Source organism: Pinus tabuliformis, chromosome 7, assembly GCF_031772625.1.
Source record: "Pinus tabuliformis cultivar Carrire ecotype Pingquan chromosome 7, CPIR1, whole genome shotgun sequence".
Classification (NCBI taxonomy): domain Eukaryota; kingdom Viridiplantae; phylum Streptophyta; class Pinopsida; order Pinales; family Pinaceae; genus Pinus; species Pinus tabuliformis.
The window spans coordinates 969,334,308-969,351,662 of record NC_142293.1 but is presented as its reverse complement, the minus strand read 5'-3'; positions in this window follow the sequence as shown (position 1 = coordinate 969,351,662).

Here is a 17,355-nt window from a genome sequence, read left to right as displayed (position 1 = left end):
CATCAGGATGGACCAAAATTTGGTTATATCCTAAAAAACCATCTAAAAAGGACATTAACTCAGAACCTGCTACTGAATGGAGTATCTGCTCCATAGTAGGTAATGGGAAGTTATCTTTTTGGCTTGCTTTATTCAGATTTCTGAAATCTATACAAATCCTGATGTCGCCATTTTTCTTCCTAACAAGCACCATATTGGAAACCCATTTTGAGTGCCGAACGGGAAAAATAATCTTAGCTTTCAATAGTTTATTGAGTTCTGATTTTATTTGACTCTCTAAGTTCGAATGTATTTTCCTCAACTTTTTTTGAACTGGTTTTTGTTCGGAAAGCATTGGAATGGTATGTCGGATGATAGATGCATCGTATGTTTTTAAATCGTTATATTTCCAAGCGAAGACATGTTTAATTTTTCTTAATAATCTAATGAATGCTATCTTTTCTTCCACAGAAAGTCCTAATCCCAAATTAATGTTTTGAGGATTCTGCTCAATGCCAAGATTTATCAATTCAAATCTTAAGGTAGAACTTTGGAGCTTTGTATTGGTCACTGGTTTAAACCTGTCTTTAATATCGTAAAAATCCTCAAGTTTAACCAAAGGCTTTGGTATTGAGTTTTCCTTGTGCTTTTCTTTCATTTGAAGATCATGTTTGCTTTCCTCAATGATTTGATCATCGTAGGACTTGTCGGAAGTCAAAAAATGTAAGATGTCTTCATCGTGATTGAACGCTTGCCAATTAGTGACATTTTCAGGAATCGATGGTCTAAAAAGTAACTCTACTAAAAATCTATCTGGGCTATAATCTTCAGAAGGTAGGAGTTTGGAAGCAACATTGGCTAGCAAGTCAGTTGCTGAATTCTGAGACCTAGGGATGGGAGAAATATTGAATGCTAAAAATTGAGAGGTGAGTTCTTGTACCAGCGACTGATAATGTTTGAGATGGCTAGAAAGACAATGATTTGTATTTCTCACCTGTTTAATAACAATTTCTGAATCACCAAACACTTTCAAATATTGAACGTTGAGGCCAATCGCTTTGTATAGTCCTTGAACTAAGGCTTCTTACTCAGCTATATTATTCATGCATTCAAATTCCAACCTACAAGACAGCATCATTTTTTCTCCCTGGGGGCTAACCAAAATGCAACCTTCTCCTAAGCCTTCACTAGACTTAGACCCATCAAAATATAGTGACCAAAATAAAGAATTATCAACAATTTTATTTACAGTTTCCTCAGTATCGTTAAAACATCTTGATCTATCTGTTTGTGAATAATTTTCGATCTGAGATGTGAAATTGTTTACTGAGAAAGGAGATCGTTGGGTGGTGAAGTTACCAAAGAATGATTCCAATGAATAATTCCCCAAGATATTGTTATTAAATTCTATTGGTTGATTCTCCTGTTCAAATTTTGTAACAGTATGAGTCATATGTTTTTCCCGATTGATTTTTATTTGATTTAGCTTTCCCTTGTAGGGTAGCCACATATGGGACCAATCGGTAGAAATATACCCATGGAGCTTCTCAGACCAATCCCTACTCAAAATTAAACCATAAAACTCAGGTATATCGACGATTAAGATATCAATTCTTTGAACTACTCGTGGATCAGCTGATAACCTGATAGTTACAGAGTTAATTTCCCCTAAAACCTGGACTTTGGTTCTATCTAACTGCACAATGTGAATTGCGGGCTTTTGGGGCTCAATGTTCAGTTTGGAACAAACTGAAGCTAGCATTATATTGGAGGATGCCTCTGAGTAAATCAAACAATTGTGTAGATTTCGATTATAAATCTCGTAGGTTAAGAGGAAAGGAGGATTATGGGAATTTGATCTGTCTCCAATCAGAATCGTATCAGTAGCTTCAACCCTACTAGAAGGTGGTTGACCTAAATCATTTGCAGCTTTAGCACTAGGAAGAGGCGAAGAAGGAACAACATTCAATTCCTTTAGAAGCAATTTCTGCTGATGTTTTAGTTTTCTAAGTTCAAACATGGTAATGTTTGCCTTAGTCTTCTTCATATCATCAACAATATTGTAATCCATTGAATCCGATACTACCAAAGTTTTATATGTTGAAGGTATATTTGAGGATGAAGGTTGGTTTTGCGGTACTGTTGCAGCTGGTTTCTTTGTGAATACCTTTTCCTTTGTAGTAGTAGCACCTGCACTTTTTTTCTTTGAACTTGCCTGGATAGGTTCAGGGGCACTTTTACTCCTAGTAGTCACAGGAAAAGCGTCTTGTTCATTTTCTGTATCGGAGTTAGGTAATATGAAGTCCCACATTCCATGGAATTCAACAACTTCCTCTTCTTCATCAGTTGGTGAAATTGTTTCATCTTCTTCTTCTTCTTCAGGATCTGAATCTGCATTAGATATAACATTTGGTGGTTTTGATTCGGTTTTCTTAAAATTTCTAAAGGGCCTTTTTGTTGAGGTTTTCGCTACTTGTTTTTTGATTTCAACCATTTCATTTGAAAAATTCTTGAGGACCTTTTGTAGACCCTCCATATCATATGGATCTTTAGGGGTTTTCTTCTTTGAATCATCTTTAAAAGAAATTTTTTTGGATTTTCTATCTTCAACAACAGCTTTCTTTTCTAGAGCATTAATACGTTTCTCCACAGCAAGTGCTTCTTTCATGTTTTCAACTAAAGTTGGTTTTCTAGCCCTGTCTATGAAGATAGCTATATTGGCAGGTAGGGCAGTTATATACCATTCGCTTATGATTTTCTCACTTGGTTTGGAGGTCGTTGGGATCTTATTTAAGAGTTTATTGAATCGCGCATTGAATTCTTTAATCGGTTCCCTATGCTCTATCCTAAGATTGGAGAGATCATTAATTAATGTGGCTAAAGATCTATCATCACCATACTTAGTAAGAAACTATTCTTGGCAAGTGTTCCAATTGGTAATGGATCCAGAGGGCAAGGGAAAATACCAAGATCCCACTGGTCCTTGCAAAGTATAAGGGAAAAGCCTAACGACAACATCTTCCTCTGTTACTCCTTTCAAATTAACTGATAATATGAAGTTATTAATATGGTCTTCAGCTTGTATTCCATCATCTGGGTTAAACTTGGGTAACCATTTTTCAGGAGCATCAGGCAATGCATGTAACGGTGCAGGCATATTGACCGCACCAGGTCTATTCCATGGATTTGTCATTGAAACACCAGTAGTAGATGAGATTGTTGATGAAATTCCAGATGTTTGGGAAGGAATTGATATTGAGGATTGAGCCAGTTGGGATGTTGAAGTTCCTAATCCTTGATGAACAACAATATGTAATGAGGGAGTGGATGGTTGACTTCACACTGGGGAAGATGAGATGGAGGATGTGGATGAAAATGCTTCACTGTCAGATCCTTCAGTGTCCTTCTTTTCCCTTTTCCTTTTAGGTAAGGGCAGTTCAGTAGGTTCGATACCGAGCTTTCCAGTCTGAAGTCTAGTGAGAGGATGAGGTAGATTGAATTGCGAAGTCTCACTACTTTGAGATACCTCAGATTTCTGTGGTGATATCGAGAAGCCTTGAAGTCTATGGATGAGTAACTGAACTTCAGGGGGCTCAGGACTTATCATTCTGGAGTATTGTGGGTTTGAGCAGTGGTAGTTGATTCCTCTTCTTCTTGTTTGGATACGGGAGAACCAACATGCAATTGGGAGGTACGAGGTGATGTGGAGGGAGATTTACTCTCAGAATGGTTTGTAGATTTGGGTTTGCTCGCCATTCACAGTTCATGCCCTCCTTCTAGTGCCAAAAATGTTGATGCCCCGAAAATAGTTGCATCAACATCGGGGGATAACCACCGGGTCCGGACCTTAATACAGCTCCTTTTTTGTTTGGGATGGTGGCTCCGACTGGATATAATGGGACCAGTTTCGCAGTAATGAATAGAAAAGGGGATGGATGAGTGATTGGTTTTCTAATAAATGATAATGAGTGGATGACTTAATCTAAAAGCGAAAATATAAATGACTATTCTATCCCGGGAAGCTTCTATTCTTAAGCGCAACGCTTGATGATCTTTGTTCATCAATAGGCATATAGATGACTCTATTCAATAAACATAGACATTCATTCACATAATAATTGCTTTGTTCAAATAGTTGAACAAAGTAATTAATAAAACATTGTTACACTTATCTTTTTATATTACTGATACATGTACGATTAGAAGAAAAGCATGTTGTAAACATCCAATAGTGGAAAGTATAAAGAATGTTGTTAAGAACACATGCATATATTCAATAATAGCAAGAGTGATCAAATAACAATTCACATAAAAAGAATGAATTCAGACATAGATAGTAGTACCATATGAGCTGCAAATCATTCCCAACACAATCGCAATTCGAATTCCTTCTTCTGACTCAGAAATACTTTTAAATAAAGGCAATAGTGCACATCCATGTAAAAGCTTCGTTATCAAAATTGGAATAACTGGATCAGTCTTTATAAAAAAAATATACCTCAAGTACAGTAGTGCAACTTCAGGTTTAAGTCATATACAAAAACTTTATGACCCTTTCCAATGCATTTAAAGGGTCTATAAATATTTGATTAAAACTAACTACCTACAAAATTAAAATGCTACTTAATTGGTACAACTTGATCTTGAATATCTTCTCCATAGAAATCTGGCAGTCAGCAGCATGATTCATCACTCTGGTTGTTTTCCTTTTGACCTGAGTTGGCATATCGCTAGCATTGGTTCCACTTCTTGAGGGCGGCTGAGACGAGAATTGAGTTGAGCAGCATAGGTGGCATCTTGTATATCGGGAATGATACACTCGATTGCATTTGTTAGGAACTTGAGGGCGGCTCTCTGGCTGTATGGTTTTACTAGGAACAACCAATAGGTGTCCCAAGTTAAACTGTTAATACCTGCGATCAATCTCCCATTCTTTTCTAGCTCTTGATAACATGACTGCTCCAATGTTTTAGCCGATAGTAATTTACCTAGTGTACATTGAGAGATCATATTAGATAAGTAGAGAGTATCATTAATTAATTCAACCAAATTACTTGTGGTTAATTTGCATCTAGAAACTGCTCTCTCTGCCTTCATTAACTGAGATTTCCATTCCATACATAGGATTTCTTTATGAGATTCTAAGATTTTTGGCAAATTAGTTGCCTGTCCCTCATCAGTGTCCTGCCAATAAAGAAAATTTGTCAAGGTCTCATCGGCCTGCTCTAAGTCTATTCTAGCATCGACTGATTTATCGATTATTGATGTTGTTATGTCACATAGGGGTTCCACTTGAGCAATTTTCTGACACAATAATCTTCTTTGTGTTCCCTATGCCTTATTAATCTGTAGTGCTTCTGCTCTGAACACGGCAGGATGCGGAAGATTCTTGAACTTCTCTATCTGACCTGATAATTGAGCAATTTGATCATCTTTTGTCTTTACCATCTGTTCATTCATTTCTTTCAATTTTTCTAATGCTTCCGACAGCTCTTTCTTCTTTTGAAATGCACTCGAATCGATCTTTTGTTTCTCTTCATGCAACTGCTTATTCAACTGATTATTTATCTGTTGCTGCGTGGACAATTGCTGTTCTAATTGTTCTGCTTTCTATTGTGCCTCTGATAGCTGTTCTTGTAGCGAAGTGATTGCCTGGTCCTTTTCTTTTAATAGATTACTCACTTCTGATGCCTTGTCCATGGTGGCCACTGAATAGGCTCCAGCATATTGGGACAACTTTGTTAGGTCATTATAAGGATCAAACTCCTCCTTCCAAACCACGTTGGCTATCATTGTTTGTTCAGGGAACAGGGAAGGTTGATCAATCCTTCTCCTTTTCTGTTGTCGCTTTACTACGGCCCTGTGCTTTGGGCTGTAAAAGGCATCCAATGGAGGTATATCCTCCACTTGCAAAATGATTTGATCCGATGGATCTTTGGGAATTATTTATATGTCTGTAGTAGGGGGTAGGCCACTGGTTCCACTTGGAACCTCTTTTGATGCTGTATCCTGTGTATCAGCCACTTTGGATGTATCAACTTCTTTTGAGCTTTCTAGATTGCTTATGATTGAATCGAATTGTTTCCATTCCTGGAGAAACTTTGGGTCAATCTGGGCATCGACATTCACGTCCTTGCTGCTCTGCTCCTACTCTTTCCTCTGTGCTTCTTCACATATCCTCTCTTGTTCTTTCCTCTGCACTTCCTCCTGTTCTTTCCTTTGGAGTTCATCCTACTCTCTTGTTTGGATTTCTCCAACAATTTCTGATGTAGCAGGAGGTTCATTGGTAAGTCACTGTTTAGGCTCGCTTGACTGTGTCATCGGAGCCATTGCTAACAAATCTAGAGGCAGAGTTTGCAACCTCTGCTATCTAAGTCTGTTAAATTCGACTAATCTCATTCTAGCTAGCGTTTGAACCTGAAATAATGACTTGGCCGAGGAGAACAGGTCATCAAACTCATCTTCTTTATGTTCAAATTTAGTGATTTTTTCCTACTCAAGTGAATTATAGGCGAATTTGTATGGATAAAATCGTCTGTTAGGAAGAGTGGCGAGATTCAGGGTATTTATATTTTTTGCTTCTTTCTCTGCATGTTTGTAGTCATGCAGTGTGTAAACGCCACACCTTAGAGGAAAAGGAGGCCAGACCTGCTTCTTTTTATTCCTTAGAGTCTATGTAACTCTTTCAGATGTAAGTTGATATGCTATCTCTCGAGCCAATAGTTTGTTAGGTATATACAAGGGGAGGACATGAGGCCTGGCATGACTGGTGAAAACTCTTACATATGTGAATTTTTCTTCTCCAAACCAGTTTCCTAAAGCTCTCAAGTCAATTTGTGCTTGTGAGCAAATCTTAGGAGCAGGTTTGTCAAAAATTGCATGGTAAATGGGTAACATAAATCCATTGCAAACTTGATATAGGTGGTGTTTATAGTGGGCTTTCCACAACTTCTGGTGGTAGATATGAATGGTCATGGGGTCTTGGGAAGTCCATATCCACCCCAGCACAGGAAATTCGGAGTTAAAACAAAGAGTATCTAAGATGTAGGCACTAAAGTAAAATGGAGGAATGAACCTTTCTGTAATGCGGGATTTGTTTCTGAATTCAAGAACAGCTGTTGCTAACTTATTAGATAGTATATTCCCCCAATCCATTATTTCGCTATTGCATGCTACTTCCATTAAAGGTACCATCTCTATAGTGAAGTTTGAGGAATCATGCAACCCCCAAATCCTACACATCATTACTCCGGCATAACAATAAGGAGAACACAAGGAATCGACAGAGTACTTACCCGAAGACTCATGCTTGTGTTTCGCTGGGTTTTGTCTCCAATCCCGTATAGGTGCTGATTCAATGTCATTTTCATCTCTGAACTTCTCCAGAAATGCTTTGTTATACTTCTTCTCTGGTGCGGGAAAATGGTACATTTGTCTCAAATCGTTAGGTTGAAACGAGCCGAACACTCTCCCGTCGATAGTGCAAAATGTTCTATTTGTAATTGGGATTTCCTCAATTGCCTATCTTACCACATCTGTATATGGAAGAATTTGCTCTTGGGTCGCTATCCGGTGTAGGTAAGAGTCGACCAAATCCTTTAGAGTTGCATCAGACTTCCGGGTCAGGTCTGTTGTGGCTTGTACTGATGTTACCTGAGGCTGTTCGACCTCAACCATATTATAGATGCTCAGCCAAGTAGTTTTACCAAGACCAAGACATGTGGTGTCCGAGATTAATGCATTTTTACTTGGTCCCGGATCGGGAATGTGTTGTCCTGTTACTGCGAAAGCTGAAGCTGTTCCAGATTTCTTAGACTTCTTCCCATGTTGGCCTGAATTTGCTGCTTTGGAGGAGCTCTGCACAGGCGATAAAATGAACGTAATGTAGAGAATAGGTGATGAAAACCAAATATGAATGAGGTATATTAATCAATTAATAATGGAGGATTAACATAAGGTGGCCGCGGATACAATCTTTGAAGAGATTTTGGCCTTACTGTTCCATTAAATGGCCGTTTAAACCTGTCAATCCTTTAAATGCTCATCATATCGTTTATTGGCCAAATAATTCATTTAAGCTTGGCTTTGATGTTTTGGTGGTTGGGCGTAAGTGTATCACTATCGGGAAGAGAAAGGCCTTTAATACTGATTAACCATAATATATCCCAGCCTTATCAATCCTTTTTGAAAGTCGCGCCTAGCTTTATCGCAATCGGCGATCGGAGGAATGCTTAAGTTGTTATATTGGTGTCCTTTCGAAATCCCCAATTGCCGATAGCGATATTGCCAATTTGCATCGGGAGGCTTTTAGAAGAGGGCTTTTAATTGCATGCATGTTACATTCCCCGATCGCTGATAGCGATATCACATCGGAGCAAAGAGAGGGGCCTTTTGTTATGATCGCTTGCCTTCTCGATATCTGATAGTTATTCACGCTTGTCGCATCGAGGAAAACCAATGGGTCTTTTGTTATGCATCCTTTGTTATTGCGATATGCGATCTTGCGATCGCTTTATCACAATAATAAAGGATTATTCATTTTTTTTTATTATGAGGCCGATTATGTGCTTTCTCAAAAGGTTTATAATGTTTTATTTCTTTTCAGACCTTTTGAGGAATGATAAGTTGATACCAATTTAATCTAAAAAGGCACCCATTTCATATTATAGTTTTGAAAGTAAAAATTTTATGAAATGGGGGATTGTTGTACATCACAACACCTTCCCATGGGTAGCACCTTCTGTTGGTTTGCCATCTGCAATTGGATAGGGGACCATTGTAGTGTAGGTTTACCCATGCGCTCCCAAGTATGTTTAGGTAGTACGTTGGCATCTGATCCCAGATCCAAAATGACCTGATCCATCTCATAATTGCTGATCTACGCGGTTAACAACATTTCCCTCCCGGTCTAAGATGCATGTCTTCCCAACTTTCGAATGACGCGAGGTTCACTCCATCCTGCGCATCTATTTATCAACTCTTGTAAGCCTTTAACTGCCCTGTTGTCATGAAGCAATTTTATACATGTCTCTAAAAAGGTAGTTATCATCGATGGATCCTTGTCTGACTCAGGCTGATCACTACTCCCTGGGGTAAAGAGCTCCGCAAAGCTCTCTCGAGGTTCCAGATATGTCTCCCTACCGACCCCTTCATCTTCCTTATCTAAGTTCCTTCCATCCGCTCCTATGGCCATGCCACTTCTCAGTACCATGTTGACTTTGGGATCTTCCTCGTGGGGTTCAGACCTCATCATCTGCACATTCTGGGTCGTTGTTGGTTGTGCTGCCCTTTTTTCACGAATCTGTGCTATCATCTTATGACAATCTATCATCTCATGATCGAATTGCTCACAATAACTGCATGAAATTCTAGTTGGGTTGGTACAATCCTGTGCGTAATGTCCTGGTCCTCCGCAGTTGTAGCAAATTAGCTACCCACGACCCCTTCCTAACCCCATTCTGCCCCATCCTCTTCCACGGGTGTGGAACCCACCGTGCGTGATCGCCACGGCTGGATCTTGACCTCGTGCCTCAGTCTGCATTCTATAAGTAGGTGATTGGTCTATTAATAATTGGTAGCTATGACAATCTCTTTCCTCGTGGCCCACCAATCTGCAAAATTTGCAAAATAGCTGCTAGGGGGTCTGGTTTTATTTTCAAAATAGATGACAGTTATCAGTGTTGTGCTTTCCTCCTACTTGATAGACTGCGCCCTAGAGCGGGGTTGTTGTGCTCGGCCTTGCCTGTGCCTCTGGTCGTGATAGTGCTGGTCCCCCCGTTACCACAAAATTCATTGAGGTCGGGTAGTGATCTTTATCGTGTCCCTAGCTTCTACACTTTATACATCGTACTTCCTCCCAGACTTCTGGTTGCGGGGCCTGTTCTTTTTTTAACTTCTTCGTTTCCAAACAATAATTTTGGATCTACGCTTGGATTTACTGAACTCCCAACCCCGGGTCTTGTAACAGAGTTTCGTGTAACCTCATCACTATCTCTAACGCTTCAACCTCGGTTGAGATCTTTTGTTGTGACAAAGTCGTCCTCAGATGTGGTGTTAAAGATGCCATAAACCAAGCACAGTGTTGCACATCCCTCAATGTCATGTTAGCCTCACGAATAGTACTTTTTAGTCTTTGGTACAAATCCCACGGGGTTTCACCAGGCATTATCGTGATCTCTTTGAACCCTATGATTGACTGTGTTTCTGATTTCGGCCGCCTAAACTCCTTCTTTAATTCGGTCTACATTTCAACTGTCCCCACCATTGGGTGATCGCTTGAGTACTTTATGTACCATGTCAGTGCTCGGTCCTGCAGCGCGCTGACTAAGGTAGCCTTTCTGATATTATCATCCGCAATTCGCTGCATATTCCATACTGATGTTAACATGAACCAAATTTGTTCTGAGTCTTCACCTCCTACTCCTTTGAATATTGGTAATTGGATCACGCTCGTCATTATTACCCTTGAACTACTACTGTTCCTGGTCCCTTCGATCCTTCAATTCTTTTCTCTATAGAGTCCCCGTGCTTCACACCAGACACCCCTTAGGCAAATCCCGGTCTTGGTAATGGAACCATTTGTTGGCTTATATGGGCTTGACCCAAGTTCGGAAGAATTATTTAGCCAAGCAAATCCCGTAGCTATCGGTCCTTTCGACAATAGCCCGTGGAGCGTGCACTGAAGTCTCACCCAAGGTGGCAGGGGAGGGTGCTAGAACCATGTTTCCACACCCTTGGGATGTCTAGATATGGTCTGGAGGGTTCACGCACTGTTTTGTAGCCTCACGCTGCTCTATATTCGCACTGATTCGGACCCAAAATAACTTTAACTTTCTATTATCGCGCTACTTACAGATCTAATCTATTTAATGAAGTATGGTAAATTAGATCTACTTAGATGAGTCTTTAAACAAACATTTAACAGATTTAACTGGTTCACGCACTTAGAATAAACTCATATTCACATGCATCTATAACATAAGCATATGTGCATAGATCAAACAGTTATATTAACCATACACAAATTCAGATCCTCAATAACTTAGATTGTAACATAGAATTTACAGGAGAAACTTATCTTTATTTCTGCTTTATCACCAATACATCCAGATCCACCTTGCACACTCAGCTGCAAGGATCCGCGCACAAAGCTATGGACTCTTCCAAGCCTCTGCGCGCATAGCTACAGAGCCTCTATCCACTACCCAAACCCTCGACTCTAACTTACAAACACTTTTAGGCTATCCTTCCTCAAAAACCCATTACAAGTTAGATCTAGGATTATATCCAAAAAGAACTGCTTCTCCCTCATAGAGCTGCGCTCTATTTATACCTTCCTATTGTCCACAGTCCGACTTACTTCCTATTATTTTATATTATTTCTTGGGCAAACAACCCTTTGACTCAACCTTTTACATTTCACGTTCCGCATATTTCAGAGGTTTACAACAATTTATCCTAATTTCTAGGCTAGCAGATCCAAAACTATTACATGGGACCTCCACTACCCAACAAGCTACAAATCACTACTAAAAAGGCCTACATTCAATATCAAATTGAATACTTAACCACTGTTTCATCCTCTAGTACACCTCCAAATACATCTACTACATCTCTAAATACCTTAGCCACCTCATCCTTTATTCCACCACCTCCATAGTGTCATCATCTTTACCTACACAGCCCATTGTAGTACCTCCACCACCTCTAGCAATCATGGCACGATTTGTGCCTCTCATGCTACCTACTCAACTTGCTGCTTTATCTCAGAACTATGGTCAAATACTCCCTCTATTTGATGGAAGCTTAGAAATCAAAACCTAGCATCATGTTGATAAATTGATAGATTTTATCGATCTAGAAGAAATTGATGAAGGTGATGCTAAGATGAGAATAATAGCTTAGAGTTTTCCAGAGATGTGAAGAAATGGTTTCGCAATTTGGATGCTAATTCTATCAATACTTCTCGGAGACTGATAGAATTGTTCTTAGCACATTGGCAAGAAAGTAAAATCCACTACAAATTTTGGCTTAGTAATTCTATGAAAAGGAATTAGAATGATACAGTCCAAGAGTTCACAACAATATTCAATTTGGTATACAATTCTATTCCTAATGATATGAATCCTCCACCTGGTCCATCACTTCTCCATTATCTCGATGCTTTTTACCCAGACATGGCACATCTGCTCATGGAGGAAGACCCTGCAACTCTTGAAGAAATGCGGCGAAATGAAGTAAGTGTTGAAGCCAATCCACTCATCAAGAAATCCAAATCAAAACCTGAAAGGACTAAGAAGAAAGATTTTTTAAAGAAGATTACTCATCATATTCAGATGTAAAGCTTGAAACTTTGATCAAAACCACGGAGAGAATGATGGATATAGTATCAATAACTGATTGACAAGAGGAGCCTTTAGTGAGGAATCCAAACTTTTGTGGCCATCAACAACAACAGTTCAGAAATAGACAGAAAGAGCAGTGAAATAAAGATCCTCAAGGACAAGTAAGAGCTCCATTTCAACAAAATTATACTGAAGGCTAGGAAGAAGATGAAGAGGATATCGTAGAAGAAAATCATTTCTTTGAAGAAGATGAGCTGCCTACCTTTTTGACAGAAGAAGATCAATTTTCTTAAGAATCTTTCATACCAAGTGATCACCAACTTGTACTTGCAAGTGATGATCTATGGGTTGTACAAAAGAAAGAATACCAAAGAGGATATCATAATTCTCTTAGTCATTTTTAAAAGCAGTACAACTTGAGGAACAAAAATGTACCTATTACATTGAACCAGAAGAGGAAAAATGTACAGAAAGACACGCAAAGCAAGGAAGCAACTCCTACAAATTAGAATAAATAAAAAGAAATTGTCATACTGAGCCGAGATAAAACCAATGAGGCCTCTACTAGCAATGTGATAAAAGATAAGGAGTTTCAAAGTGAAAGTCAAAAGAAGGAATCTCAAGCTAAAGGGCAGTTTAAAAAGAAGGACATCACTGCAAAGGAGGTAGAAAAGAAATTTAATCTTTTTAGTTTAGAAAATGAAATTTCTAGGTTTAAAGTTTCAGTTCCTCTCACTGAATTAGTGAAGAATGATAAATATAAGTTTTAGATTGAAAAAATGCTTAAGGTTGACCAGATTCCAGATGTAGTGAATGTGGCCGATGATGAGTCAACAATCCCTTTTGGTCCAGCCTTAGAAGGAAGTCCTGAAGATAGTCAAATTCCACCTTTTTATCTTAGTCTCAAACTTCATGACTTTATCCTCCACAATGCCATGCTAGATTCTGGTGCCTCACATAATCTTATGCCCAAAGTTATCATGGAAAAACTAGGACTGAGTATCACCCGACCTTATCACAACTTCTACTCTTTTGATTCAGGTAGAGTTAAATGTCTTGACCTCATTAAAGATTTAGTAGTGTCGTTGGACCAAATTCCCGCCAATAATGTGCTGATGGATGTAGTGGTTGTTGATATTCCTCCTCGATTTGGTATGTTGCTTTCAAGGTCTTGGGGAAAAAAATAAAGGGTACTCTACAACTTGAATTTTCATATGCTACTATCCCAGTATTTGGGCAGCTCATAAAACTCTATCGGGAAAAGAAGATGAAATTCATGATCAGTAGTAAGGAAAAACCAATCAATCACCCTATACATGATGTGCACACTGATCTTGATTCTTTCATTTTGTATAGTGATATGAATTCAGTCGATGATGAAAGTCAGCTTGTAGAAATTTCAGAAGTTCCAGATGTTATAACCAATGTGCAGAAAGTTATGATTGTTGAAGGGAAAGAGATGAATGAAGAGTGTTTGCAGCCAGTAAACCCTCTTGAAAATATTGCTGAGATAGTGCAGAAAACAGAGTGTCTTGAGACAACCAACCATCCTCCAAAAGATCAAATAGTTCAACCTTCAGAAATCCTTTTTCCAGATGAAGAAAATGGTCTTTGGACCATGGAGTTTGATGGTGCATTGGGAAAAGAAGGAGTTGGGATTGGTGTTTGGATTCATGGTCCATTACATTAGTCATGTAAAATTCCTCGCAATGTAAGAATGAGTTCTTACAAGTTAGCTTTTGACTTCTCAAACAATGAGGTAGAGTATGAGGCAGTGACTGCTAGCCTCAAAATTTTGAAGAAGTTGGGAGCAAAGAAGATTTTTATTTATGGTGACTCCAAGTTGGTAATCAAACATGTAAAAGGGGAATACTAGGCCAAGCATCCAAGAATGAGATCTTATCGCAATTCTGTACTTGACATCCTCAAAACTTTTACAGAATACACTACAAGAAAAAAGGTCATTGGTGAGGGTCATGCCTGTCACGGACCTTTAAGGTCCATCACCAATGTCGCATATGGTGACGATCTTTAAAAAAGCATTGTTGTAAGTGTATATAGTGATGGTCCTTTAAGGTTTGTCACCAAAGCCATTTTCAATGACACTTTTGGTGAGGATCGTTAAAGGCCCGTCACTAATTTTCCCTTTGGTGACACTTTTGGTGAGAGTCGTTAAAGGCCCATCACTAATTCTCTCTTTGGTGACACTTCTAGTGACGATCTTTTATTGACCCTCACCAATGTTCTTTTTGGTTACTTTTGGTGATGGTCAAAAAATGTTCGTCATCATTGATTATTCCAATGATTTTTTGATGACGCTTCATGCCTGTGATGGACCTTTAAGGTTTGTCATCAATGTCGCATATGGTGACAGTCTTTAAAATTTTTTTTTTGTAAGTGTATATAATGATGGTCCTTTAAGGTTTGTCACCAAAGCCATTTTCAATGACGCTTTTGGTGAGGATCGTTAAAGGCCCGTCACTAATTCTCTCTTTGGTGACACTTTTGGTGAGGGTCATTAAAGGCCCATCACTAATTCTCTCTTTGGTGACACTTCTAGTGATGATCTTTTATTGACCCTCACCAATGCTCTTTTTTGTTACTTTTGGTGACGGTCAAAAAGTATTCATCATCATTGATCATTCCAATGAGTTTTTGATGACGTTATATACTCGTTACTATATTTTTTTTCAAAAGATAACGATTTAAGACCATTGTTGTGGAGTCTTTTTCATTATGTGTCTGAGGTCATAGTGGTTATAGTCAGTCAATTTGTTAAGAATTAATTAGTGTGTATCATTTCCCTCAAGTCATAAGAATATAGTTTTCTTATGAGTCAACACATGATTTATCTCTATTAGGTCTATTATCTAGCAAATTTCCTTTAAATAAAGTTCCAATAGTGTGTGTAGGAACTGTATTATTTAATACATAATCAAGCTCTGTTAATTCTATTAATGTGAGGGACCTAGCACTTGTCAACACTCATGTCACACCTTAACATGCTTTGGAATAGTACACTAACATTCCTTGCAACACCTCACATGTCCTCAAACATCTTTGTACCTAGAACATCTTACCATGAGTAGGATGCCCAAGCACATGTTGACATGCCCTAGCATAGCATAACACTCCCCTATCATGTGTTAGCATGCCCTGTAGTCCCTAGCATGCCTTGGAACACCTTGGCATAATATTGCATTGACAAACATTAGCACTTGGCACACGTTGGCACTTGGCATGTATTGGAACATATTATTAGTGTGCCTAGCATGCCCCTTTTGAAAAAGATAAAGTCCCAACTTATTAACCCCCTTATGTGTTCATCTCTCTACAATTTAGCTTGGTTATTCCTTTTGTTGCCTTGAAAATCCTTGACACATATTGGCACACTATGGCACCCTGCACATCCTAGCATGTCTTAGCACTTGGCATGCCTTGGCGCTATATGGCACATGTTAGCACACTCTAGCACTTCTTGACATGCCATGATTTTCCTTGGCATGCCTTACCTGTGCTTAGCATACCTTGTCACTCCCTCATTGGCATGACAACTATCACTCGTTGGCACTCCCCGACACACCCTCATTTTCATTCACTTCCATGCATTTTTACCTAATGCTCTCATGTGTTTACCTAGTACTCCCTAACACTCCTCAGCATGCATTGGCACTCTCTAGCACACCTTAGCACTATTCAATATGCTCTGCCACTTCATAGCATGCATCACACTCCCTGACGCACATTGGCACTTGGAAAGTCTTAGCATGTTTGGCATATGTTGAGATGGCTTGGTATGATTTGGCATGGTTTAATATTAAAATTATTTGATATTAATTATTGGAAACTAGAAGAGAAGAAACAGAGGAAGATTTGGCACTTAGAATGCATTGACACTTGGCGCTTGGCAACTATTGGCACCTAGTGTTGGTGTGCCTAGCATGCCCCTCATGGAAAAGGTAAATTGATGAATTATTAACCCTACTATGTGTTCATTTTCTTGTAGTTTAGCTTGTTCTTCCCTTTTGTTGCCTTGATGGTCCTTGGCATGCATTGCCACACCCTTGTGTCTCTTGGCATGCCTTAGCAATTGGCACATCTTAGCTTGTTTGACATGTCATCGTACTATCAGGCACATGTTAGCATGCCCTAGCATTCCCTAACACATCTTAACAGTCATGACCTCACAACAAGCATTACATTTTTCCATGACTTGGGAACCTTACATTCACTAGAACACCTTGGGACTCCCTAGTTGTGATGCCCTCTGTTATCCTCCACAATGTCCCAGGCTAATGAGGAGATCAACAGAGGTAACCATAGAGCAAGATTTTGGTTTGGTAGCTAGCCCTACAAAACCAGAGAGGTCTCTCTCTATTAAATCACAGGCAAGAGATGACTGGAATATAAAGGATTTTAAGCTAGATAGCTAGGCTCAGGTGGATTTTGGAAATTTATGGTTTTGTTACTGGATAAGGGAGCAAAATCAAGTAGCTAGGTCAGAGGATCAAAGGGTTACATCAGAAAAGATATAAAGGAGCAAGGTAGAATTGATTTTGTGATGGATCTTAGGTTTTTGTTCGGTGTAGTGTAGTGTTTAGAAGAAGCAAAAGGTCTTAATGAGCATGAAACATGAATTCATTAAGCAAGAAAGCAAGTAACACATAATGATTTTTCCATCAAAACAAAGCTTTATGCAAAGAATTATGTTTATAATCAATAAAGAAAAGCATTCAAGAATTGATGAATGGAAAGACAAGATGAATATATTTCATATAAAGCTATAAAAGATAATAAAAAAAACATCACAAACTTACTACACATGAATTCCTAGAAAATAGCTACAAACTGTGTCCTTTGATTTCTAGAAAATGTCCAAGTACAAGCTATAATAGTTCTCTCCTTTGAAATCCAACCCATTCTATCACTAAGAAACTGATACATAAAGACAAATAAAACATCTCCCCACTCTCATGGGTCGAATCCATGACTCTAGGAACTATTCCATGAGTTGTTCTAACCAAACCCTAAT